Below are 26,530 nucleotides of genomic sequence, written 5' to 3' on the forward strand. Positions count from 1 at the left end.
TCTCTCTCCTGCTCTCTATAAATATGTTGAGCTCTCTCTTCCATCCTCCCCTACCCGAGCTCTCTCTCATTCCTCGCACTCTCTCGCTCGCCGTTCGTCACCGAAGTTCGTCGTGGTCGCCAGAGCTCGCCATTCGTCGCCAGAGTTCGCCGTTCATCGCCGGAGCCACGCACCCGCCATCCGAAGACCGAACCCCTGCTCTTCTCCACCCGGCCGAAACCCCATCGAGTCCTCCCCTTCACACGCACGAACCCAAGGTTGAAGACAACACCAAATTAATTTGTGTATTTTCAAAATACTTTTGATTCGATTCATGAATTGTATATTTTGTTTGTTGTAATATGAACATGTGTGATCCACAATTCATGTGTATGTGCGTTATGGAATTTTTGGTAGAGATATGCGATTATTAGTACACCGTGATGGTTCATGTTAGTCGATGCGATGATTTTTGGATTAGAGAGAAATATGATTAAAATTTAGTAGTCACACGTTGGTGATAAAAACACTAGATAGGAAATTTTGTAGTTAAAATTTGGTCACAATGAATTTTAGAAACTATTTGGGGAATTAGAGTCATAGGTTCATTTTAATGGATTTGGAAAATAGTATAGAACTCATGTCATATAAACAATATAGGATTTTTAGATGATTTATCACTGATTATATTATTAATATTTTTATTTTAGAAAGAAAAGAGAAAATACCACCGGTAGTATGGAAAATAGATTTTTACTAGCCAAAATAAACATGTTCGCGAATATAGCACTTAAATTCTTAGAGTTAGTAAAATACATGTTTATGTCAAAATAACCCGCTTATGTTATAAAAAGTCCAATTAGTAATTTATATGGATTTTTAGAATATTAATATTAATAGATTCATTTTTAGCCATACTCAACATTTCAAGTTAGGAATAAAAAGATAAAAGCTATTAATTTATTTATTAGTATTAAAGATGATAACTATCATTTATTTTCATTGATGATGTTAATACAGATTAATACTGGTTAAACTATATTTATAACACCCACTCATAAATTCACCATTTAGGACTCACAATAATAGATATAATCTCTACTACTACTTAAGTGTCTAATGTAGACGTTCACATAGGCGGATGGTGCACGGTTCTGCCAAAACTGCCTCCCACCCGCACGCCGCGCTTTCTGCCTTTCTCCATGCCTCACTTTCTTCTCCACGCGTTGGGCTTCCATCCATGGCTACCCGCATGCCCCGCGCTCCCCCTTTGCTGGCGCGAGATGGATCGACGAGATTTCCCACAAATCACGCCAATCCATGGCAGCCACGCCCACTCCCCCTTCATGGCAGCCGCGCCAGGGAACTCAATCTCCCAAATCACGCATCCTGGCGCCAGGGAACTCGATCTACCAAATCACACTTCCATCCATGGTAGCCATGATTGATCCGCCGTGAATCGCCCACAATCCCGGCCGCAACATCCGAGGAACTCCATGCCAAGAATCGTGGCCGCCGCATCCTCCAAATATCGCGTCCCACAATCTCAGCCGCGAGGAACTCCAGACGCTTCCTCCATCCACCCGGATCCGACTCACCTTCCCTGCGCGATGGTGCCGGACCCATGCGGCGACCTCATGGTGATGCCCAAGACGGTGGCCAAGGACGAGGTGTCCTGCTCCGTGCCCACGCCGCCCAAGGTCACTCCCGACAAGGTGTGCGCCGTGGCGCGCAAGTTCGCGGACCAACCAATCCAGGAGATGGAGCCCGACGTCTGGGCCATTCTTACCGCCATCTCTAAGAAGGCCCGCCTCTGGCCCCAGGTTCTCCCCTGTCCGTGCCCATCTTTTCGGCTGTTGTTCTTGTTCTTGTACGCCAGACCAAGCTGAAATAAAGGCGAAACAGAGAAGTCATATCTGCAGTTAACGACAAACAGTTTCAGAGAGTTTCGTACATTGTCAAGTGTAACTGGCGGGTTTTCAGAGGCTAACTTTCTCGGCAGAGGAAGATACGGCTCTGTTTACATATGTACTCTAGAAGAGGAAGACGAAGGTGCAGGTGCAGGTGCAGCAGCAACCTGTAGCTGCAACCGTAGCCGTAAAAGTGTTCAACATTCAGCAATCAGGATCTTCAAAGAGTTTCGAGGCCGAGTGTGAGACTCTGAGAAGGGTACGCCATCGCTGTCTCCTGAAGATCGTCACCTACTGCTCGAGTGTTGGTCCACAAGGCGAAGAGTTCAAGGCGTTGGTTTTTGAGTTCATGGCCAATGGCAGCTTAGACGACTGGATCCATCCCCGATCGAGCAACCCCACTGCAGAAAACACCCTCAGCCTTTCAGAAAGACTTGGCATAGCTGCTAACATCTTCGATGTGCTCGACTATCTTCACAACCACAGCCATCCATCGATCGTCCACAGCGACCTGAAACCAAGCAACGTTCTTCTTGCAGATGACATGAGCGCCAAGATTGGCGATTTTGGAATATCAAGAATCCTACCTTTAGGTACAGTAGGAAAAGCTATGCAAAATTCAGAAAGCTCAATTGGAATAAGAGGTTCCATAGGTTATATCGCGCTAGGTAACTCCACGTTTTGTTTTTGTTTGGTTTGTGGTTCTCTCTGCCCCCTCTCGAATTGCGATGTGGGCGCTTCGAGTTAGCCTTTTTGTAACTCTTTTTACCATAAAACATTTCATACTTTATTAATTTACATATGTAAAGAATGTTGCTTTACTTTCTGTGTTTCTCGAGTTGGCCTTTTTGTCCCATTTAATCTAATACCCCACTGAATCACCTTTGGGTGGTGTTCGACAAGGTTTTTTTGTATGCAATTCATGTGGACTCTCATATTCTTGCTGTGGAATTTGCTCCTTTGATCTAGCACAGATTTACATAACCACCTCAGATTTACCCTGAAACCGCCTCCAAAAATTTTGGACACAACATCTAATACTGCCACATGTGACCTATTAGGTATGTATGTAAATTCTACTTTGTTTATTTTATTATTACAACCTTAGGTACTATGTAGTTGTCTCTGATCATGCTGGCATATAGCAGTTTAGTTTGTTTGTGGCCGCCCTTGTGGTAGTTGCATGTATCAATTGTGGCATAAACCATTTATCAAATCTGATATTGTCTCATGTTACCAAAGAAAAGGTACTTGCTGTCCTCTGTCCCCTTTTCGAATCATGCGAACATCTTTCTAAGTGGCAAATAGAAAGAACGAGGCGTGTGATCTCAACAAGGAACAAGGCAGGAGACAGAATAGGTCGAAGAGCAGGTAGAACGGCTCCACGGCGCTAGCGAAGACGAGCGCGCCGGGGGTAGAACGGCCGGAGCCTGAGCGCGGGGAAGTCGAGGAGGTGCCAACACTCCGGGTACACGGTGAGAAAGAAACTATCAAGGTACTGAATGGTGTCTTGGTACAAATATCATTGATCTTATGTGATGCTTTAGTGAATGACACATTGAATCAAAGTGATGACTGTTAGCAGCCAGAGAAGTTGGGAGATTGTAGAGCCAAGGTTACTTGATAGTGTTCCATGTATCAGTGGACTCCACAAAATAAGGGCCAAATATTTCCTTTCCATGTATGAGTGGACTCCACGTGATGTCAAACAGGCTCAATATGATCATGGTTAGTGTTCCTTCTCATATATCAGCTTCCATGTGCATCTCGTGATAATAGAAACACATATAGGTGTTTCTGGATTATTCTTTTCAATATTTCGAGTCAAAACACGTGATCTCCAAGAACCAGGTTTGTCTCTACCTTACCTGCATTAGCATGCTTGTTACATTTTGACAGAAATCATGTAGGTTAGTATCTATAGTTTTACTACTTATTTTTATTATAAATAAGCCATAATGTGTCTAGCATTTAGAGCAGGTCGTTCTGCTATAATTTGTTTCTTCAGGGACTTATTAAATCCTAAGTTTCCATTTGTTCTGACAACTATTTTTTTGCATGTACCAGAGATCAAACTTATTGACTTAACTGGCAATCTATTCTCATAGTGGCAAGTAAGAACTCCCACAGAATGATTCTTGTTACTTCAGTTGCTATACTTACAATTGTTGTGGCTTTATATAACATCAAAGCAATAAGAGAAATAGTGTTGGTGGTACTACCAAATGCATGTAGCATATCCCCTGTGCTTCTGTGTTTAACTGTTTATTCATTTGTTGTGTGTCAAACATTTTGGTTCCCTCTCAAGATATATTCTCTCTTTGTCAAGCACTGGCATCCCTAGAAGTTCTTAATTTAACAAAATAATACCATGGAGAATGATGTTATAGAAACTCCAACGCTCGAGATCGTGTGCTTCCTGCCGCGTCGTGCGCCTCCGACATGCCAATAAGTGCCGTCGTGCTATCGACGACTTTGGCGGATCCCTGTGGGTAGTGGATTCTAGAAGGGTGAAGGGTGCGGGTGGTTAGGGTGTGGCTGAAGAAGATTGGCGCCTATATAGACATCATATATTATATATGTAGACTTAGTATTCTATCATATTGACAAATAAGCATACATACATATATGTGCTAACTTGAACTGGCTGAAGAAGATTGGCGCCTATATATTCCAAGGTGTGCTTACAATTTGATAACTACCCATGAACGATATAAGTGGACAGCGCCAACAAGTATGTGATACTATTGTGAAGTTCTACTCTGCAATAAAAGCATCCTATCCAGACATCAAAATCATATCAAGCTGTGATAGATCTGCTATTTCATCAGACAACCCAACTGATTTGTTTGATGTCCATGTAATGACTGTCTTGCTTGGTTTTCTCATAGATAATATTTTTCCCAGTAGAGGTGACATCTGCTGTTGGGGGTATGCTTCGTAGCCGAAGATCCTAAAGAAATAAACACCTTCGGCAAATCCTCTCCAAAACAATGCCGAAGCTATCAACTATAAAGCTTCGGTACAGTGACATGTCTCAATACAAAGGGGTGAACCGACTTAAAGATGAAATGACTTAAAGACCCATGATATTCTGTGTCATTATTATAGTTCATTGTAAAGGGCATGAATGTAATTATATACAGGCTATGAATTGTGCCTATAAATAGGTGAACAGTACCCCCGTACTGTTCACGTGCTCTCCGGTAATCACGCATTGGCCATTTGTTTTTGCATCACGCTGATATTTTTGCTTTTCTTCGAGCCGAAGGTACATTTGTAATTCGTTATCATTTCTACAGTAATGAAATAGATATGAGTTAATAATGATAATCATATATTCAAATTATTTTATATATTTTTTACCCTTCCTCATTATTTGTTGTGTTTATGAAGGTATAACCTTTCATAACCTTCGTCCGAAATCCATTATATCCCGAGGGAAATAATGCTTCGAAGGACGAAGGACCCTAATATTTAACAATTTCTATGTTGCCTTGTTCTTGATTCATAGCATTTGAGAACAAGTCCCCAACATTGGCGCCCACCTCCGGTGAACTCACTTCCACTTTTTTGAGCTGATGGCTTCAGTCAAGAATCAAGCTGGAACTGCTTCGGCCCCGAAGCTGGTTCTCCCGATAACAGGCGATTCATGCTCAGAGCCGGCAAACAAGAAACAGAAGAAGGAGGCACAGAGAAGAGTACAGCATGTAGGGGTACAAGGACCCTTCATCAAATCAAGATGGTCTCACATCCCAATTACCTTTTCTCAAGAGGATCTTCAGCTCAAGGATTATCCACACAATGATGCTATGGTTATCTCTTGTGTGAACAAAGGATTTCTGGTCCATAATGTTTTGGTTGATACAGGCAGTGCAGCAGATATCATATTTGCTAAGGCCTTCAGACAAATGCAAGAGCCCGAAGACAAGATTCATGATGCTACGCAACCTCTTTGTGGCTTCGGAGGGCGACAGATTGTAGCACTTGGTAAGATCACCATGCCAGTAACCTTCGGATTCGTCAACAACACAAGGACTGAGCAAATTGTGTTTGACATTGTTGACATGGAGTATCCTTACAATGCTATCATTGGTTGCGGAACACTCAATGCTTTCGAAGCAATTTTTCATCCAGCATATCTTTGCATGAAGATACCTTCGGATCAGGGACCTATTGCTATTCATGGGAGTTAGGAAGCCGCCAGAAAGGCCGAGGGGAATTGGACTGATTCAATGGCAATCCACAACATAGATGAAGCCGAAGCTTGTGAGCAGTACAAGCATAAAAGGGGAAAGGCTGCTTCGGCCGATCGGCCGAAACCCATGCTTTTATGCGAAGATATCGCAGAGCAGAAGGTGCTGCTGGGATCTCAATTGTCTGAGGAACAAGAGAAAACCTTGATAAGATTCTTGTTCAACAACAAAGATGTCTTTGCATGGTCGGCTAATGATCTTTGCGGAGTTAACAGGGATGTTATTGAACATTCGCTTAATGTTGATCCATCCTTCAGACCCAGAAAGCAGAGGCTTCGGAAGATGTCTGATGACAAGGCCGAGGGTGCTCGGAATGAAGTGAAAAGACTTCTCAGTGCCGGAGTTATCAGAGAGGTAAAATACCCAGAATGGCTGGCTAACACTGTTATGGTAAAAAAGGCCAATGGTAAATGGAGGATGTGTATCGATTTTACTGATCTCAACAAGGCCTGTCCGAAGGACGAGTTTCCATTGTCAAGGATAGATTCCTTAGTTGATGCAGCAGCTTCATCAGAGCTTATGAGTCTGCTGGATTGTTATTCAGGCTATCATCAAATTTGGATGAAGAAGGAGGATGAGCCGAAGACCAGCTTCATAACCCCTAGTGGAACATATTGTTACCTTCGGATGCCTGAGGGGCTCAAGAATGCTAGAGGAAGCTTCAGCAGAATGACAGCGAAGGTTCTTCAATCTCAGATAGGCAGAAATGTGCTAACTTATGTTGATGATATCATTGTAAAAAGCACGAAGCAAGATAATCACATTACTGATCTGCAGGAAACCTTCGCTAATTTTAGACAGGTCGGTTTAAAGTTGAATCCAGAAAAATGTGTCTTCGGGGTGAAGAAAGGGAAATTTCTTGGCTGCCTAGTTTCAACAAAAGGGATTGAGGCTAATCCAAATAAAATCGAAGCTATCCTTCGAATGGAACCACCCAGTACAAAGAAGGGGGCTCAAAGATTGACAGGAAGACTGGCATCTCTCAACAGATTCATATCTAGATCAGCAGAGAGAAATTTACCATTTTTCAAAGTGCTGAAGTCAGTCGAAGTTTTTCAATGGGGACCGGTCCAGCAGAGAGCCTTCGAAGAGCTGAAGCAATATTTGATAGACCTAACAACGCTAACTCCACCAACGCCAGAGGCTCCTCTGTTGTTATATGTGGCAGCCTCGCACTCAGCGGTAAGTGCGACACTTGTCCAAGAGAAGCTTGAAGGGCAAGTCAAGAAGCAAGCTCCAATATACTTTGTATCTGAAGTTCTTAGTTTATCAAAGAAAAATTATACAGAATTGGAGAAGGTGCTATATGCTGTTTTGATGGCTTCTAGAAAGCTTTGGCATTATTTCCAAGCATACAATATAATTGTACCTTCTTCACAACCATTGAAGGACATTATGAGAAATAGAGAAGCTACTGGAAGGATTGGAAAGTGGGCTGCGGAACTTAATGAATTCTGCATTTATTATGTACACAGATCTTCGATTCAGTCCCAGGCGTTAGCTGACTTCATTGCTGACTGGACGCCAGGGGCTCAGGTAGAAGAGGCAAATAAAGATGCCGAAGCATGGACAGTATTTTGCGATGGTTCTTGGGGAACCTTCGGAGCAGGAGCAGCCGCTATCTTGGTCGCACCCTCCAAAGTTAAAACTTGCTACGCAGCAAGACTTGATTTTAGCTGCACAAATAACATTGCTGAGTACGAAGCTTTACTTTTGGGCCTTCGGAAGCTAAAGGCAATGGGAATCAGAAGGGCGGTTCTTAAAACTGATTCCCAGGTTATCTCTGGTCATATTGACAAGAGTTGTAAGGCAAGAGACCCGAAGCTTGAGAAGTATCTAGATACGGTCCGAAGGATTGAAGCTTCTTTTGAAGGGTTTTCTGTAAAAAATATTCCTCGAGGAGAAAATGAGCATGCTGATTTGCTAGCCAAGTCAGCAGCACAAGGGCTGCCCTTACCTTCGGAAGTATTTTTTGAAACAATAAAAGCACCTTCGGTTGAACTTCTTGAAAGAGCGGTCCTCAATATATCTCCTGTTTATAGTGAAGACTGGAGAACTGAGATCATCTCCTACCTTAAGGGTAATTTCCTTTCAGATGACGAAGCTTATAACAAGAGAATAGAGGCAAGAGCTCGTCCATATGTAATAATAGAAGGGGAGCTGTACAAGCATGGGGTCTGCTCTCCGTTACTCAAATGTTTATCCAGAGCTGAAGGTATAGAATTGATGAAGGAAATACATGCAGGCCTGTGTGGATCTCACATTGGATCTAGGCCTTTGCTGGGAAAAGTTTTTCGCCAAGGATTTTATTGGCCAAAAAGCAGCTTCGGATGCAGCGGAATTAGTCCAAAAGTGCGAAGGTTGTTAGAAATGTGCAAGAGATAAAAAACAACCTTCGTCTCTAACTCAGTTAATACAACCCACTTGGCTGTTGCAAAGGTGGGGCCTTGATTTGTTAGGTCCGCTACCACCAGCACAAGGGAATTTAAGATATGTTGTAGTGGCAGTGGAATATTTTTCTAAATGGATTGAGGCAAAGCCTTTAGCCACAATAACTTCGGTTACTGTTCAAAAGTTCTTTTGGCAAAACATTGTCTGTCGCTTCGGAGTGCTAAAGGTTATCACTGTGGACAATGGAACGCAGTTTGATTCCGAAGCTTTCAAAGAATTTTGTGAACAAATTGGCACAAAGATCCATTTTGCGTCAGTTCGACATCTGGAATCAAATGGACTAGTTGAAAGGGCTAATGGCATCATAATGACAGGAATAATGAAGTTAATATTCAATCAGCCAATGGGAAAGTGGCCAGATGAATTAATTAAAGTGGTGTGGAGCCACAACACAATAGTATTAAGGTCAACAGGTTTTACACCATTCAAATTGTTGTTTGGTGATGAAGCAATAACCCCAGAAGAGGCTAAGGCAGGATCAATAAGAACAGTGGCTTCGGCGAAAGACGAAGCTGATTGTTCTATGGACAAAGATGCTATAGAAGGGATCAGGCTTCAGACTATGGAAAACATCAATAAATACCAAGCCGAAACAATAAAATGGTGTGATAGAAAGGTTCGGTTGAAGAACATTAAGCCAGGACATTTGGTGCTTCGAAGAGTGGCCAACCCAGACACAGTGGGCAAACTACAGCTAAAGTGGGAAGGCCCCTTTCTGGTAGTATCTTCGTCAAGACCCGGTTCCTACAGATTAAAGGATATGGACGGCAACGACATTCCTAGATCATGGAATGCGGATGAGCTTCGGCGGTATTATGTGTAACCTGATGTAATCTTTTTTATTTTTTATTGTTGTTTTAGTTTTTCCTTATGGCACCCTTTTCCTTTCCAAAGGGGGAGAAAGGTTTTTAATGGGGCCACAACATGTAATTTTTCTTTTCCTTATTTCAATTCTATAAGAGTGATATCCCCCAAAAATGTAAATGTAAAAGCTGACAACGCACCATCGAGTGCAATGGAAAAAGAAAAGAAAACAGAGAGAAGCTCAAAAGTCGTTCCCAAGGGAATGCAGAGCTTACAGTGAAAAATAAACGCTGATACCGCCGAAAGTAAAAGGCGAAGAAGCTCCTAAGGGAGGCTTACAGTGAAAAATAAACGCTGATACCGCCGAAAGTAAAAGGCGAAGAAGCTCCTAAGGGAGGCTTACAGCGAAAAATAAACGCTGATTCCGCCGAAAGTAAAAGGCGAAGAAGCTCCTAAGGGAGGCTTGCAGCGAAAAGTCAGCGCTAATACACCGAAAAATAAACGGTGAAGCCGAAAAATAAGCGGCAAAGAAGGTTTGAGTCATTCTCAAGGGAGTATGGCTTCGAATATGTATTTGAGCATTAATTTGCACGATACATTACATCATGACATTTGCATTCATAAACATTCACTTAGACATACATAGGATCATCATCAGCATAACGTACAAACATGCTTCGGATACAAAAGGAAGGCAATTTTATGCTTCGCTGTGTACGCAAAGAAGGGAAGGTGTTTTTCGCCTATGGCTCAAAAGTATTACTTTCGTCCACACTGTAACACCCGGTTTTAAGGAACAAAGCCGGGTGCATCTCATACATGCGCCAAGAAGACAACATATATAATAACAGAGTGTATAGAGATAAATGTCACAATAATCAGAGTATTTATTATATAGCGGAAGACTTATTACAAAATAAAAATAATGAGTATAAAACGAACTAAGGATCGTCGGCGCCAATGTCAACTGAGAAACGCCACCTAGATCAGATCATACTCCTCGCCTTGTGGCTCCTCCTGAACCACATGTTCTTCTCCTATGGGGGGGTGTGAGACAGCAAGGGTGAGCTCACATACGTTCATCGCTCAACAAGTTGTGGGGAATAATGTGACATGAACTCGCCAAAGGTGGGAGTTCATGTAGTGTAAGGCTGATCAATGAAATAAAGGCTGAAGCTGAGCATTGCTTTTATAAGTTGGTCAAAATTTTATTAGCAGTTACTAAGTGTAAGTGAATACCAAACCATAGTAATAATAAGTAAAAGTAATAATAAAATAATCCCAAATGCAATGAAATGACAGGTTAAGTTTAAGTTCCATAATTTAATCATGTGAGTGTCCGAGCCGCTCATGACCGTGAGCACGGCTAGTATACCAGTTTTACACTCTGCAGAGGTTGCGCATCTTTACCCACAAGTCGTGTTACCCATTTGCCACGGAGTTGATCAGACTCCATACACCTCTACCAAGGAAGCGAGGCAGGGTACCACTACGAGGCCTTTACAAAGTTCCACTAGCTTCAGACTACCCGCTACAGTTTATAGGAAGCTCCAGTGCAGGGTTCTTGCCTGACCGCCATCGTAGCAAAATCAACCCAAGGACCTCCCTACACTGACCACTCCCCTACTGCCCTTGCCCCTTTCGGGTAAGGCAGCCCTCCACTAGCTTTCCTAGTTAATCAGCCAAGGGCGTCCCATTATACCCTTGTGGTAGCACTGTTTTCCCGGGTGGTTCTCCATGTTCCCATTAACATAATGATCTTATCATGAACATAAAATAATGAACAGATAATAACAAGTGTAAAAATGAGTGATGAATATCTCTATACCCAAATCCACATAAAGCAATAGCATGTACTACCCAAAAACTTAGTAGTAAAACCAGTGGTGAAGCAAGGTATAAAGATAGTCAAAATCTAGGGTATCCTATTGGGTCCCAGCAAAATTATCCTATGCAGATCATTATGAATAATAAGAACATGAATGGGTAAAAGAAGTGATCAAGGGCACAACTTGCCTTCAACGAGCTCCTGCTCAGCTATCTCAACTTGTTGAACCTCAGATTCCACAGTGGCTTGCTCGTCTACTCGCATCAACACAATACATACATAGCATAGCATAAATTAACATCACATCAAACATGCAAATAGAATATACAGTAATATACTATACATTAAAATAAGATCACAGGAACTGGAATCATTAATTTTGGAGTTATAGAATTCAAGTTATGAATTTCCTAAGGTTTAATGTGATTAAAATAGGATTAGATGAGAAATTAATTTTCTAACTGAGTTCATGTCAAAACAGAGACACTAAATGATAGAAAATAATATTACAAAATTATAGGAAGTGGAATGGATTAATTTGGAGCTAAAATGAATTTACTATGAATTTATCAAATTCTAGTAATTATTTTCATATTAAAAATCTATTTTCCATTTATATTCTCTGGTTTTCGAGTTCTCAGGACAGGGCCTCAATTATCAGAAAACGCAGGGGTTATTCTACAATTATTCCCTAGACTCAGGGAAACAGGACCGAGGACCGCGGGTTATTTACGAAAACATAAAGGGGCTCTTTACAAAGATTGCCACGGCGAAGGGCTACGGGCGATTCTCGGCCGTTGGATCAACGACCGACGCGCCAGATTAAAACTAAGTCTAAGCGAACCGGTACGCTGCGCGAGACGGTGGATTCACATCGGACGGTTTAAAACGTATGCTCCCGTGTTCTAATTTCGTACATCCGATCCAAAATGGACGGCTCACGCTAACCTAACCCAACCGGTCCCCAATGTCTAATCTGGGCCGTTCGCCGTGCATCCAACGGTGCCCTGTCACCCCTGCCTCAACCCCGCCGCGCGGTGGCGCACCCGCCGGATCCAATCCCCCGCTTCCCGGAGCTAATCCCCCGCGCAACCTGGTGCAAACTGAAGTGGGCGCAATGGGGGGGTTTCCACGGGGCTTTGCCCGCAGCTACCCGCCATGGAGTTTCTCGGCCACGGATGTGGCGAATTCACGGCGGGCTGTAACGACGTCGAGCAATACCGGAGTCTACTCACGTAAAATTTGGGCGCGAGGCGATTCTCCACCGATCAAGGAACATGACGCAGCTAAGGGATGGAGGTTACCAGCAGACACGACGTGAAGCACTCGGTGCGGGGCGAGTCGCGAATGGCGGCGAGGTTGGCCAGTCAACAAGCAATTCCCCCGATTGCAGCTGGTGCCCCTCCAATTGGATCTTCCCCCAGCTGCCGCGAGAGTAGAACAACGCCCGAATGTCTTCGCTGGCGCTTGAATCTAGCCGGCGGCGAGTTTCTGCGGCAGCGCTCCTACTGCCACCTCCCTTCACTCGGCGTCACGCGATTCTCTCTCTGCTACGGCGGTGGTTGCGAGGGCAGGGAGAGGAGGATGGCGAGGCGAACCAGAGGGTTCACGAGGTCGACGGAGAAGTGGAGAGGGGCACAGGGGGCACCAATTTATCCCCCCGCAAACCCTGGCACGGATTGGAGGAAGGCCGCCCACGCCCGCGAGGATCACGGCGGTGTTCTGTTGCGCCCGCACGCGAGTCCCACGGAGAAGAAGACCCGTCAGCGAGGGGGCCCACACGGCAGCGTACCACGGCGATGACCAAGCGCGGGCGGAACGTAGCTGGAGGCGGCTGACAAGGTGGGGCCGCGCTGTCTGTGGCAGCGGGTCCGAGCGCGCGCGCGGAGGCTGGAATGGGCCGCGCGGGTGTGAATGAATAGTGGGCCGAAAAGGGGGAATCCGTGGCCCAGGCAGGTTTTAATCCTTTTCCTTTTTATTTCCTAATCTCTTTTCTTCCTTTCCAAATTCATATTTCCATTTCAAATTTAAATTCCACCCTTGTGTCAAATTTTATCCACAAATCATAAGTGCAATTTTATCATACCCAAAAATGAGAGGAATTTATTTATTTATATATTTATTTTGCATTGTACAATATTTATTCCTTTCCTTCTCCATTTTCATGGTTTTGTTTTCAATTTAAAGTTTGGATGTCATGAGCACATTATTACATTGCTATTGATGCTTTTATTTTTATCATCCACAAATGCACAATCAAATAAACTCCAGCATGATGCACAGGCTATCTATGTGTTCTTTGTGTTAATTATCCACTTATAACTAGGGCTGATCACATGTGATGATAAGTAGAGGACACAAATTATTGAGATTATCTCTATTCTCATTATTGCACTTTTGAGTATTACAAATCCTACCCCCCTTAAAAATAATCTCGTCCTCGAGATTTAAGAAGAACTAGGGAAAAGGTGGGGAAAATCTATACGAAGCTCTTCTTCTCTTTCCCAAGTTGCTTCATCTTCACTGTGGTGGCTCCATTGCACTTTGCACATCTTTATAACCTTATTCCTCGTGACTCGAGTCAATGTATCCAAAATCTTGATGGGGTACTCAGCATAGGTCAGATCATCTTGAACACTAAGGTCCTCCAGTGGTAGCTGCTCCTCAGGTACCCTGAGGCACTTCTTTAGCTGAGACACATGAAACACATCATGTACATCTGACAGGTGATCGGGTAGTTCTAGTTGATATGCAACTTCTCCCACTCGCTTTAAGATCAAGAAAGGTCCAATGAAGCGAGGGGACAACTTTCCTTTAACTTTAAATCTCCTCATACCCCGGATCGATGACACCTTCAGATACACGTGATCACCCTCCTTAAACTCCGGTAGTCTTCTCCTATTATCAGCATAGCTCTTTTGCCTGGATTGTGCAATTCTTAAATTTTCTCTTATCATTCGAACTTGTTCTTCTGCCTCTTGTATAAGTTCAGGCCCAAAGAATTATCTTTCTCCAGTCTGATCCCAATACAGTGGAGTCCTGCATTTTCTACCATACAGAGCTTCAAATGGTGACATCTTCAAACTGGCCTGGTAGCTATTATTATAAGAAAACTCAGCATAGGGTAAGCTCTTCTCCCAACTTCCACCATGTTTAAGGGCACAAGCTCTTAACATATCTTCCAGCACTTGATTAGTTCTCTCTGTCTGTCCATCAGTCTGGGGATGGTAGGCTGAACTAAAATTCAACTTTGTATCCAAATTCTCTTGCAACTTCTTCCAAAACCGAGAAGTAAACTGTGATCCTTGATCAGACACGATCTTCTTAGGCACTCCATGTAGATAAACTATCCGAGTCATATACAATTCTGCTAGCTTGGCTCCCGTATAATTAGTCCTCACAGGTATAAAATGAGCCACCTTTGTCAATCTGTCCACAATTACCCAAATAGAGTCATATCCTGCTGGAGTGCGGGGTAGTCCAACAATGAAATCCATACCAATTTCTTCCCATTTCCACTCAGGAATCTTCAATGGGTGCAATAGTCCAGCGAGTCTTTGATGTTTGGCCTTGACTCTTTGACATACATCACACTTAGCCACATGAGCAGCCACATCTCTTTTCAGTCCATACCACCAATACTTTTGCTTCAAATCTTGATACATCTTAGTGCTTCCAGGGTGGATGGAGTAATCAGAATCATGAGCTTCTTTCAATATAGCCTCACAGAGGTTATCGATCTCTGGAACACATATCCGATCTTTGAACCATATAGTACCTTGCTCATCCTCCGTGAATTCCGGAACTCGACCTTCAGTAATAAGATCCTTAATCTCTTGAATTTTGGCATCTCCAATCTGACCTTTACGAATTTCTTGCTCCAAGGTAGGTTCCAACTCACTGGTGACTCCTTCAGTGTGTGTAACAATTCCCAAATTGAGTCTCCCAAAGTCTTTTGCTAATTCATCAGGTAGTTGGACAACAAAAGCGGAGTGAACATGCTCTTTCCGACTCAAGGCATCTGCAACCAAATTCGCCTTGCCTGGATGATAGTGAATCTCCAAATCATAATCCTTAACAAGCTCCAACCAACGGCGTTGCCTAAGGTTGAGATCCTTCTGAGTGAATATATACTTCAAACTCTTATGATCCGTATATACTTGACACTTAGTTCCCATAATGTAGTGTCTCCAAATCTTCAGTGCATGCACAACTGCTGCCAACTCTAAATCATGTGTGGGGTAGTTCAATTCATGTTTCCGTAACTGACGAGAAGCATATGCAATCACATGTCCTTCCTGCATGAGCACACATCCTAAGCCTTGGCCACATGCATCACAATAAATATCAAATCCTTTCTGTAGGTCTAGCATAACCAATACTGGTGGCGACATTAATCTCTTCTTCAATTGATCAAAGTTCTCTTGGCACTTCTCGTCCCACTTAAATTCTCTGCCCTTCTCCAAAAGCGAAGTCATAGGCTTAGCAATCTTAGAAAATCCTTCAATAAATCTCCAATAATACCCTGCTAATCCCAGGAAATTCCAAATCTTCGTAACTATAGTGGGTATGCTCCACGCCACTATCTCCTTAACTTTAGCAGGATCCACTGGTATCCTTCCAATAAAAATGATATATCCAAGGAATGGAACCTCGTCAATCCAAAACTCACATTTACTGTACTTGACATAGAGTTGATCGTAGCTTCTGTAGCTCCAATATCATGATTACTATCATTCCTAGAATAGATCAGAATATCGTCGATAAACACCACGACGAATCTGTCCAAATACTCCATAAACACTTTGTTCATCAAATTCATGAAATAAGCTGGTGCATTGGTTAATCCAAATGACATAACAGTGAACTCATATAATCCATATCGAGTCTAGAATGCTGTCTTAGGAATATCCGATGGTCTAATCCTCATCTGATGGTAACCGGATTGGAGATCAATCTTCGAGAATACTCTAGCACCTCTCATCTGATCAAATAAATCCTCAATACGGGGCAACGGATACTTGTTCTTCACGGTAACATCAATAAGGGACCAATAATCCACACACATCCGCTGTTATCCATCCTTCTTCTGTACAAACAGAACCGGCGCTCCCCAAGGTGAAGAACTCGGACGAAAGTACCCGGCCTCTTCTAATTCCATTAACTGCTTTTTAAGTTCCTTTAACTCTTCTACGGACATCTCGTATGGCCGTTTGGAAGTAAGAGTAGTCCCAGGTAAGAGATCTATGACAAACTCAACTTTCCTATATGGTGGCATCCCTGGTAACTCTTCTGGGAAGACATCCGGAAAATCTCTAACCACATGGATGTTGACACCAACAAACTTCCCATCTACTAAGAATGCCGCTAGTCTGGTGGCGGTAGTTACTGCAATTCCAACTTCAAATCTTTCTCCTTTGGAACTTGTGAGTTCTATGGTTCCTTTAGCACAGTGTATAAACTGTCTTTGCCTTTCTTAACCATGACATACCAAGGATCAAATCTATACTGCTCTCTTCTAACAGTATAGGGGTAGCACATTTGGGTTAGGAATATAGGGTAAGAAAGGAAGAATTGTAGACAAGGCGAGTAATTACGAGAAATGTTACTGCGGGGGATTTATTAGCTAAGTAGATTAGTGTGTTATCCACTAAAGCTAATACATTGCCTTATGGTGGTACATGCTAAGATGCCTGTCTATACTATTTCAATCAATCAAAGAAGCAAATCAGGCATTGATCATCAGAACAATCAACCAACATTTTTAAATAGAGAAAATAGTTTTAATTTTCATCTTAGGTTCCCTATCTCTTAAGAAGATCATAAATGTAGGATGTGAAATCCATCTTGTCTCAGAGTAGAGAAGGTAAGAATAATCAGAGTAGAACAGTAGAAGGTGAGACAGGATCAAGATAAGTATAGAGAGAATCAGAGTAAGGTAAGTATAGAATGAATCAGAATGAGATAAGTAGTTAAGGGTTTTGTCCATTTCTATCTAGGTTTCGTCCTACAGTCAACATTTCCTCTGATACCACTTCTGTAACACCCGGTTTTAAGGAACAAAGCCGGGTGCATCTCATACATGCGCCAAGAAGACAACATATATAATAACAGAGTGTATAGAGATAAATGTCACAATAATCAGAGTATTTATTATATAGCGGAAGACTTATTACAAAATAAAAATAATGAGTATAAAACGAACTAAGGATCGTCGGCGCCAATGTCAACTGAGAAACGCCACCTAGATCAGATCATACTCCTCGCCTTGTGGCTCCTCCTGAACCACATGTTCTTCTCCTGTGGGGGGGTGTGAGACAGCAAGGGTGAGCTCACATACGTTCATCGCTCAACAAGTTGTGGGGAATAATGTGACATGAACTCGCCAAAGGTGGGAGTTCATGTAGTGTAAGGCTGATCAATGAAATAAAGGCTGAAGCTGAGCATTGCTTTTATAAGTTGGTCAAAATTTTATTAGCAGTTACTAAGTGTAAGTGAATACCAAACCATAGTAATAATAAGTAAAAGTAATAATAAAATAATCTCAAATGCAATGAAATGACAGGTTAAGTTTAAGTTCCATAATTTAATCATGTGAGTGTCCGAGCCGCTCATGACCGTGAGCACGGCTAGTATACCAGTTTTACACTCTGCAGAGGTTGCGCATCTTTACCCACAAGTCGTGTTACCCATTTGCCACGGAGTTGATCAGACTCCATACACCTCTACCAAGGAAGCGAGGCAGGGTACCACTACGAGGCCTTTACAAAGTTCCACTAGCTTCAGACTACCCGCTACAGTTTATAGGAAGCTCCAGTGCAGGGTTCTTGCCTGACCGCCATCGCAGCAAAATCAACCCAAGGACCTCCCTACACTGACCACTCCCCTACTGCCCTTGCCCCTTTCGGGTAAGGCAGCCCTCCACTAGCTTTCCTAGTTAATCAGCCAAGGGCGTCCCATTATACCCTTGTGGTAGCACTGTTTTCCCGGGTGGTTCTCCATGTTCCCATTAACATAATGATCTTATCATGAACATAAAATAATGAACAGATAATAACAAGTGTAAAAATGAGTGATGAATATCTCTATACCCAAATCCACATAAAGCAATAGCATGTACTACCCAAAAACTTAGTAGTAAAACCAGTGGTGAAGCAAGGTATAAAGATAGTCAAAATCTAGGGTATCCTATTGGGTCCCAGCAAAATTATCCTATGCAGATCATTATGAATAATAAGAACATGAATGGGTAAAAGAAGTGATCAAGGGCACAACTTGCCTTCAACGAGCTCCTGCTCAGCTATCTCAACTTGTTGAACCTCAGATTCCACAGTGGCTTGCTCGTCTACTCGCATCAACACAATACATACATAGCATAGCATAAATTAACATCACATCAAACATGGAAATAGAATATACAGTAATATACTATACATTAAAATAAGATCACAGGAACTGGAATCATTAATTTTGGAGTTATAGAATTCAAGTTATGAATTTCCTAAGGTTTAATGTGATTAAAATAGGATTAGATGAGAAATTAATTTTCTAACTGAGTTCATGTCAAAACAGAGACACTAAATGATAGAAAATAATATTACAAAATTATAGGAAGTGGAATGGATTAATTTGGAGCTAAAATGAATTTACTATGAATTTATCAAATTCTAGTAATTATTTTCATATTAAAAATCTATTTTCCATTTATATTCTCTGGTTTTCGAGTTCTCAGGACAGGGCCTCAATTATCAGAAAACGCAGGGGTTATTCTACAATTATTCCCTAGACTCAGGGAAACAGGACCGAGGACCGCGGGTTATTTACGAAAACATAAAGGGGCTCTTTACAAAGATTGCCACGGCGAAGGGCTACGGGCGATTCTCGGCCGTTGGATCAACGACCGACGCGCCAGATTAAAACTAAGTCTAAGCGAACCGGTACGCTGCGCGAGACGGTGGATTCACATCGGACGGTTTAAAACGTATGCTCCCGTGTTCTAATTTCGTACATCCGATCCAAAATGGACGGCTCACGCTAACCTAACCCAACCGGTCCCCAATGTCTAATCTGGGCCGTTCGCCGTGCATCCAACGGTGCCCTGTCACCCCTGCCTCAACCCCGCCGCGCGGTGGCGCACCCGCCGGATCCAATCCCCCGCTTCCCGGAGCTAATCCCCCGCGCAACCTGGTGCAAACTGAAGTGGGCGCAATGGGGGGGTTTCCACGGGGCTTTGCCCGCAGCTACCCGCCATGGAGTTTCTCGGCCACGGATGTGGCGAATTCACGGCGGGCTGTAACGACGTCGAGCAATACCGGAGTCTACTCACGTAAAATTTGGGCGCGAGGCGATTCTCCACCGATCAAGGAACATGACGCAGCTAAGGGATGGAGGTTACCAGCAGACACGACGTGAAGCACTCGATGCGGGGCGAGTCGCGAATGGTGGCGAGGTTGGCCAGTCAGCAAGCAATTCCCCCGATTGCAGCTGGTGCCCCTCCAATTGGATCTTCCCCCAGCTGCCGCGAGAGTAGAACAACGCCCGAATGTCTTCGCTGGCGCTTGAATCTAGCCGGCGGCGAGTTTCTGCGGCAGCGCTCCTACTGCCACCTCCCTTCACTCGGCGGCACGCGATTCTCTCTCTGCTACGGCGGTGGTTGCGAGGGCAGGGAGAGGAGGATGGCGAGGCGAACCAGAGGGTTCACGAGGTCGACGGAGAAGTGGAGAGGGGCACAGGGGGCACCAATTTATCCCCCCGCAAACCCTGGCACGGATTGGAGGAAGGCCGCCCACGCCCGCGAGGATCACGACAGTGTTCTGTTGCGCCCGCACGCGAGTCCCACGGAGAAGAAGACCCGTCAGCGAGGGGGCCCACACGGCAGCGCACCACGGCGATGACCAAGCGCGGGCGCAACGTAGCTGGAGGCGGCTGACAAGGTGGGGCCGCGCTGTCTGTGGCAGCGGGTCCGAGCGCGCGCGCGGAGGCTGGAATGGGCCGCGCGGGTGTGAATGAATAGTGGGCCGAAAAGGGGGAATCCGTGGCCCAGGCAGGTTTTAATCCTTTTCCTTTTTATTTCCTAATCTCTTTTCTTCCTTTCCAAATTCATATTTCCATTTCAAATTTAAATTCCACCCTTGTGTCAAATTTTATCCACAAATCATAAGTGCAATTTTATCATACCCAAAAATGAGAGGAATTTATTTATTTATATATTTATTTTGCATTGTACAATATTTATTCCTTTCCTTCTCCATTTTCATGGTTTTGTTTTCAATTTAGGGTTTGGATGTCATGAGCACATTATTACATTGCTATTGATGCTTTTATTTTTATCATCCACAAATGCACAATCAAATAAACTCCAGCATGATGCACAGGCTATCTATGTGTTCTTTGTGTTAATTATCCACTTATAACTAGGGCTGATCACATGTGATGATAAGTAGAGGTCACAAATTACTGAGATTATCTCTATTCTCATTATTGCACTTTTGAGTATTACACACACCAAAGCATTTCATACATGGACGGAAAAGTAAGATTATATTACAAAGTAAAACTCAGATTACATCATATTTTATCCAAGTTATTACAGGAGTTTTTTGAGCTACTTTTACAAGACTATGCAAGCTTCGACACTATCTCTGGAGCTTCGTTCTTCTACTCTGCAGCTGTAGCTTCGGCCTGGTCAATCTGTACGAAAGTATTATAAGCCAAATTCAAAAATTCAAAGGAAAAGGTAAGAATAAGGTATGATTTTGTTACCAGCTTGAGGTGACTCCGAGCTGCGTCACCAGCTTTGCTCCGACCACCCTTTGTCCATACTAACTTTATAAATCTGTTTGCAATACTTCGAGCCAGATTTGGAACATCATCTAAGTCTGCCGGTGACAGGCTGAAGTTGGGTCTATTAACAATTTTGCCGTGTTCACAGCTAGATTTCAAAAAAGCAACAGTTGTACCCCGAGAAGCTGCCAGGGCACAAAAGTCGCTATGCCCAGCTATAACTTCATCAAGGTCATTAATATCACCTTCAATGTGCTCGAAGGCACCAGACAGGTCTTCGGCTGAAGGAGTAAACTCTTCACTACTAGCTCCGACAAAATGGAACACTTGCTTTAGCTGATGAATGCATCGAGTGCAGAACTCCAAGTATTTATTTTGAAGATTTTTCAAAGATTCTTTCAATTCCAAATTTATTTGAGTTTCGGCTTCAAGCCTTGCATCAAGCTTCAGTTTCTCTTGTTCAAAATTTTCTGACTGGGAAAGAAGCCTCGAATTTAATTCTGTTATTTTTGCTTCAGCATCCACTAATAAGCCTTTGGCTGTTTGTAGCTCGAGGTCTTTTTTCTCAATAGCAGCAGATTGCTCCTTTATTTTGTTTTCTAAATTTTCAATTATAACTTCTTGCCTTTTATCCTCTAAATCTTGTTGCATTTTTAATGCCTTGCTCAAAAGCATGCTCTGTGGACAAATAGCCTTCGTTAGAAAATATTTTCGTACCACAAGTAATAAGAGATAGACACAAAATGTTTACCTTGAAATTAGAATAGAATAAACTGCTGACAATATGTTGTCGACGATAGCGGCTGATATCTGCTTCAAGCTTCGGGAAGCCGATACTCTTCGATAAAGTACCGGCAACCTTCGCACCGGTTTGGTCTCGTATACAGCCTATCCCTTCATCATCAATACCACCAAAGAGAAGCGCCCCCGACCGATATCCACAAGATAGAGCATACTCTTTTAGTTCCTCTCTTTCAGCTTCAGTCAGCTCCTAGCCAACTAGGTATCGGAAGTCAAAAGTTTCATCTTCCGAGGTATCTTCAGTTATTCCTCCTTTCTCGGGTTTGGCAGCCGTGGTCTCTTCGGTGGCTGCAACAGTTTCTTCAGCGGCCATGTTTTGCAGCATTTTATCTATATCAGCGGCTACGCTCTCTAAATTAATACCTTCGGAGTTAGCATCTTCGGCTCCGGCCTCTTCTACGGCAGCCTCTAAAGGTACAGCTTCAGTATCTGTCATGATTTCAATTGCTGGCATCTTCAGAGTTGGAGCTCTTGGTGGTGTCGTTTCAATCACTTCGGTCACGGTAACAATCCTTTGTCTTTTTGGCCTAGATGCCTTTGCCTGTGCGGGCTCCTTTTCATTATGAAAAAGCTTCGTCAGATGAAGCCCCAATGGACTTAGTTTGACAGGCAAAGTTTCAGTCATTACCTTTAGAATTTCCTCTATTTCAGCATCAGAAGATGTCGCAGGAGCCTTTTCTTCTTCATCAATTGATTTCTGTTCCGGGATTGATTCCTTTCTTTTCTTCGAAGTTAACACTTTTGATTCAAATTTTTCTTTCTTCTTTTTTGATTGATCTTCGTCGTCTTGGATCAAAGCGCCAGCTACTCTTTTCCTTTTCTGCCCTTCGACACCCTTGTCGAGTCGCTCATAATCGGGATATTCAAAACCTATAGCATCAAGCACTCTGTTTAGCCTTCGTTTCGGCCGGGTGCCGAAGGATGCTGTCATCAATTGATCCTCCTTTTTAGAATAGTTCCCAAGAATTTCAGTGCACATTGCTTCGATTGTTTCGAGCCATTCTTGGCAGGGTGTTTTGAAATATTTCTTGAATTTATAGTGGTAGGGCAGTCGGACAAGCTCCCCCTCTTTCTTCTCTTTTTCAAGCTTCGGCATAGCCCATTCCTTCATAGTTGGAAATATTTTGTAAGCCAGAAATTCCTGCACTAAATCTCTAGTGCCAATATGCTCTGCGATAACCCTAAATTCAGTCAACGCAGTTTGGGTTGGACCTTCTGGTGTCATATTGCAGTGGGGTCTGGTTTCTCCGAAGATCAGTTCAAGCGGACTCTGGACCAGCTTCTCCTTGTCGTCATCAACTTTGACGTAGAACCATTCCGATTTCCAGCCTGCCGGCCACTTGCTTCGGTAGCTGATCACAGGAAATTTTGTAGTTTTCCGATAGGCAAAATTGTAACAACCAAAATTTTCATGTAACCCATCCTTTCTGGCCTTGGTTTGATAATGTAGCTCGTGCACCCGGCAGAAACCTTCGGCAAACGGTTCCACCCCCTTGCTTCGGAGAGCCCAAATATAAACACTAAGCCTAACAATAGCGTTAGGAGTTAGTTGATGAAAATGGATCCCAAACTTTTTTAGCACATCGGCAATCATTCTATTCAAAGGAAATCTCAAACCAGCCTTGAGGAAACTCTTGAAAATCACTATTTCATCTTTCTGTGGCTTCGGAGTAGTTTCTTCTCCACCGAAGCGAATCAACCCTTTCTTATCCTCGTTAAAGTAGCCCGACTTCACCATCTTAGGAAAATCAGCTTTGGAGATGGTCGACTTTCCGAAGTCTAGGTGGCTAGGCTTGCTCGGCACTGCGATGTTGTAATCATCTTCAGAGTCGGTCTCTTCAATATCTGCTTGCTCTGCTTCAGCAGCAGGGACGTCTTCCGGTGTTACCTGCCTAGATCGCTTCATTGCTTCCGAGATAGGAACAGTTTCCACAGCTTCGGTTTCGTCTCCCTCGTGATCGATTCTTGCAGTAGAGCGAACTCTGACCATTTGATTATGACTTACTTGAAATTTTTTGAATTGGCTTTTTTGTTTCTTCCGAAGCTCTTACACTTGCGCCGAAGCAGATTTTGTGTGAGCACAATGATCAAGCTTCGGCTATGACTAAAAATTTGGCAGCAAAACAGTACAATACCAATGAATGTTGTGGTAACTTCACACCTACCCGTCTATTTATATAGTGCTGTAGGTGAGAAGGTAAATTGGCAAGGTCTCCAATACCGGGCAAACAGTCACCCGCGCTCACTGAACGGTGGGCCACATAGCTCGAGAAGGTGAATCGCTGGCAAGAGTGTAATCGGTGCAAGATGGGTCGCGCGTCCGACGATTATTTTAATCGTTTCTCGTCAACGAGCTTAGGGAAGGTGTTTTTCGGATCTTCGGCATCCCAAAGCTTAGAAGATTTTTCACGGATCAAGCTCGTTACGAAAAACGATCTAGCGCCGCAAAGGGGCTACTGTTGGGGGTATGCTTCGTAGCCGAAGATCCTAAAGAAATAAACACCTTCGGCAGATCCTCTCCAAAACAGCGCCGAAGCTATCAACTATAAAGCTTCGGTACAGTGACATGTCTCAATACGAAGGGGTGAACCGACTTAAAGATGAAATGACTTAAAGACCCATGATATTTTGTGTCATTATTATAGTTCATTGTAAAGGGCATGAATGTAATTATATACAGGCTGTGAATTGTGCCTATAAATAGGTGAACAGTACCTCAGTACTGTTCACGTGCTCTCCGGTAATCACGCATTGGGCATTTGTTTTTGCATCACGCTGATATTTTTGCTTTTCTTCGAGCCAAAGGTACATTTGTAATTCGTTATCATTTCTACAGTAATGAAATAGATATGAGTTAATAATGATAATCATATATTCAAATTATTTTATATATTTTTTACCCTTCCTCATTATTTGTTGTGTTTATGAAGGTATAACCTTTCATAACCTTCGTCCGAAATCCATTATATCCCGAGGGAAATAATGCTTCGAAGGACGAAGGACCCTAATATTTAACAATTTCTATGTTGCCTTGTTCTTGATTCATAGCATTTGAGAACAAGTCCCCAACATTTGCTATGCTTCAGGTCTATTCTTCATCAGGTGATATGTTTTCCAAATCTAGAATGTTTGATCACACAGCCCGTACCGGGCCCAAGGTACTTGCTTTGTTATTGCTACCTCAGTTGTCATCCTTTTACAACTGGCTAGTAATGTCCTACATAATTCGTATTTTGCATGCAATTGTTAGTGAATATGCTGTAACTGGAAATGATGCTGGCCGAGGAACACTAATAGCTGCTTTAGCTGAAGCTGCATTTCTCATTGGATTAGAAAGGAATAGGTTTTTGTAACGTTATTTCTAGTTTGGCTCCTGCTTGATGGTAGATTGTATTGCAGACTTATCTGTTTTGATTTGAATCTTTTTTTTATGCAGCGACGTGGTTGAGATGGCAAGTTGTGCTCCACTCTTTGTAAACGGCAATGACCAAAGGTAAATGTGAATGTTTACTTCTACATGGTAACTGTGTGTGTACTTGACGATGTCATCAATATTTAACAAAAAATACTGCTCGCTTGATAGGTGGAACCCAGATGCTATAGTCTTTAACTCATGGCAGCACTATGGATGTCCAAATTACTGGATGCGGGTCTTCTTCAAAGATTCAAGCGGCGCTACACTTCATCCGTCCACTATTCAACTACCGAACTACGACCAACTGGTCACATCTGCTATCACTTGGAATAACCCACATGATGGGAACACTTACATGAAAATAAAGGTAATCTCTTTCTCTTACTTAGGACCTTAGCTCTGCGAATAAAAATGAAAAAAATAACTCGGCTAAGAAAATTTCTTTTGCAGGATGTAAATTTTGGAAGCAAAGTTGTTAGTCTGAATATATCTGTAACTAGGTTGGAAACTGATATTCAGACATTTGGATCTATAAAGACAGTTCTCACGTCGGGTTGGCTGCGGGATGAGAACTCCTTCCAACAGCCCGACAAGGTTTGATACTGTTGATTTGATACAATGCATGGCAACTAAGAGCAATACGGTAATGATTACCCCTTGAATTAGTTGTGTTGTGATGTCTGAATTCTTGTGCTATAGGTGGTGCCGGCTGCAGTCCAATAACCAACGTGGGCAAGCAAATGGGTGTTATATTGAACTTATACTCCCTGACCTCATTTGATCTCCTCTTGGACTCAGACCAGACGATGCCTTCAGTCTCAGGGTCGAGCCTCCATCCAAGGTTATGAATAGTGTGAGATGTGCGTGCCCACAATACTCAATACCGATACGGGTCCCCAAGGCTTCAATACAAAATACGATATCTGTGAATTACTATGAAGTACGTACAACTGCTTATTTGTATCAGTGTATGGATCGTTGTACATGAGATTCAAAAAATGGTTTCTACAACTGTAGTGAAGGTATAAAAGAACCTTTCCTCGGATATCACACATCTGTTGTAGTCTGCCCGAGTTCGAGCCCTGGCAATGGAAACTTCTTTTATGTTCTTCTCAGTTTCGGCACTCTGACATTCTCTTCTTTTTTAGAGCACGTACAGTATACCTATGCAGAACTGATCTGATTTTTTTTTCAAACAACACACTCATACCCCTCAAATATTCCTGGAAAATTTTTGTATAATTTTTCTAAAATCCTTATAATCCAAACAGGGATGAGTTTCTCGCTCGAGAAAAACCGGTTT

At 42.9% G+C, this 26,530-nt stretch overlaps 1 pseudogene; it reads left to right on the top strand.

Moving 5' to 3' along the window:
* Positions 1–4,593: 4,593 nt before the first annotated feature.
* LOC103648861 (alpha-L-arabinofuranosidase 1-like) lies at positions 4,594–26,075 on the top strand (annotated as a pseudogene).
* The last annotated feature ends 455 nt before the right edge of the window (positions 26,076–26,530 follow it).

Source organism: Zea mays, chromosome 2, assembly GCF_902167145.1.
Source record: "Zea mays cultivar B73 chromosome 2, Zm-B73-REFERENCE-NAM-5.0, whole genome shotgun sequence".
Taxonomy (NCBI): domain Eukaryota; kingdom Viridiplantae; phylum Streptophyta; class Magnoliopsida; order Poales; family Poaceae; genus Zea; species Zea mays.